At 62.7% G+C, this 2,128-nt stretch overlaps 1 long non-coding RNA gene across 1 annotated transcript in view; it reads left to right on the plus strand.

Annotated features, from left to right (window-relative positions):
* The window catches only part of LOC120993216, a 1,968-nt gene extending 63 nt beyond the window's left edge, over window positions 1-1,905 (plus strand). Inside the window, exons 2-3 of the long non-coding RNA XR_005777167.1 lie at window positions 1,345-1,346; window positions 1,779-1,905. This is a non-coding gene — a long non-coding RNA (uncharacterized LOC120993216). The remainder of the gene's footprint in view (window positions 1-1,344; window positions 1,347-1,778) is intronic.
* The last annotated feature ends 223 nt before the right edge of the window (window positions 1,906-2,128 follow it).

The raw sequence follows: 2,128 nt of genomic DNA on the forward strand, positions 1-2,128 counted from the left end.
GGTGGTAAACTTCATCTAAGGCTAAATACCGGCGCGAGACCGATAGCGGACAAGTACCGTAAGGGAAAGTTGAAAAGAACTTTGAAGAGAGAGTTCAAGAGGGCGTGAAACCGCTAAGAGGTAAACGGGTGGGGTCCGTGCGGTCCGCCCGGAGGATTCAACCCGGCGGGATTCAGGCGGTCGGCCGGCCCGGGTCTTTGCGGACTCCCCCGCCGGTCTGCAGGCGGGGGGGACGCGGCCCGGACGGCTCCGGCCCCTGCAGGGCGCATTTCCTCCGTGGCAGTGCGCCGCGACCGGCTCCGGGCCGGCTGGGAAGGCCTCTAGGGCGGAAGGTGGCGGGACATGGCGGGACGCGGCGGGACGCGGCGGGACGCAGCGGGACGCGGCGACCCGGCGTTACAGCCCCTCTCGGCAACAGCGGTCGCCGTCGCCCGGGGCCGAGGAAGACGATCGCCTCCGCGCCCTCCTCCGGAACCGCTCCGCCCCTCGTCGTCCGCGGCTTGGGGGTCCCGCGGGGGAAGCGGGGTCCCTTTTCGGGGACGGAGGACGGGGCCCCCCGCTCCCGACGTGGCGGTCCAATTGGGGCGGACTGTCCTCAGTGCACCCCGACCACGCTGCGCCGCCTTTCCGACCACCCCTCTAGGGGTCGGCGGCGATGTCGGTTACCCACCCGACCCGTCTTGAAACATGGACCAAGGAGTCTAACGCGCGCACGAGTCGGAGGGCTCGCTGCGAAACCCTGTTGGCGCAATGAAGGTGAGGGCCGGGGCGCCCCGGCTGAGGTGGGATCCTGCCCCAGGGCCCCAAAAACCCGGGGCGGGCGCACCACCGGCCCGTCTCGCCCGCACCGTCGGGGAGGTGGAGCATGAGCGCACGCGATAGGACCCGAAAGATGGTGAACTATGCCTGTGCAGGGCGAAGCCAGAGGAAACTCTGGTGGAGGTCCGCAGCGGTCCTGACGTGCAAATCGGTCGTCCGACCTGGGTTTAAGGGCGAAAGACTAATCAAACCATCTAGTAGCTGGTTCCCTCCGAAGTTTCCCTCAGGATAGCTGGCGCTCACTCGTACCAACCCTCTCGAAGCAGTTTTATCCGGTAAAGCAAATGATTAGAGGTCTTGGGGCCGAAACGATCTCAACCTATTCTCAAACTTTAAATGGGTAAGAAGCCCGGCTCGCCGGCTCGGAGCCGGGGCGTGGAATGCGAGGGCCCAGTGGGCCACTTTTGGTAAGCAGAACTGGCGCTGCGGGATGAACCGAACGCCGGGTTAAGGCGCCCGATGCCGACGCTAATCAGACACCAGAAAAGGTGTTGGTTGATATAGACAGCAGGACGGTGGCCATAGAAGTCGGAATCCGCTAAGGAGGGGGGCTAATCCGCGACGAGTAGGAGGGCCGCCGCGGTGCGCGCAGAAGCCCAGGGCGAGAGCCGCCGCGGGTGCAGATCTTGGTGGTAGTAGCAAATATTCAAACGAGAACTTTGAAGGCCGAAGTGAGAACAGCAGTTGAACATGGGTCAGTCGGTCCTAAGAGATGGGCGAGCGCCGTTCGGAAGGGATGGGCGATGGCTTCCGTCCCTGGACACGCGCCGGGCCCTTCCCGTGGATTGCCCCAGCTGCGGTGGGCGCCTCTCCCCCGCCCCTCCTTGGTTCGCCGGCGCGGGCGGGCAAGGGCGCCGCTCTCTCTCCCCGGTCTCGGGCGCGGGGTGGGGGCAGTCCCCCCTTCCCTCCGCCGCAGCGGGCCTCGCAGGGGGGTGCCCGGTCGGACGGCGCCTCGCCAGCAGCTGACTTAGAACTGGTGCGGACCAGGGGAATCCGACTGTTTAATTAAAACAAAGCATCGCGAAGGCCCGAGGCGGGTGTTGACGCGATGTGATTTCTGCCCAGTGCTCTGAATGTCAAAGTGAAGAAATTCAATAAAGCGCGGGTAAACGCCAGGAGTAACTATGACTCTCTTAACCCCTTAGGGACCAGGCTCATTTTCACCTTAAGGACCAGGCCATTTTTTGGAAATCTGACCAATGTCACTTTAAGTGCTAATAACTTTAAAACGCCTTGACTTATCCAGGCCATTCAGAGATTGTTTTTTCGTCACATATTGTACTTCATGACACTGGTAAAATGAAGTCCA

The sequence above is a fragment of the Bufo bufo genome, chromosome 1, assembly GCF_905171765.1.
Source record: "Bufo bufo chromosome 1, aBufBuf1.1, whole genome shotgun sequence".
In the NCBI taxonomy this organism is placed as follows: Eukaryota; Metazoa; Chordata; class Amphibia; order Anura; family Bufonidae; genus Bufo; species Bufo bufo.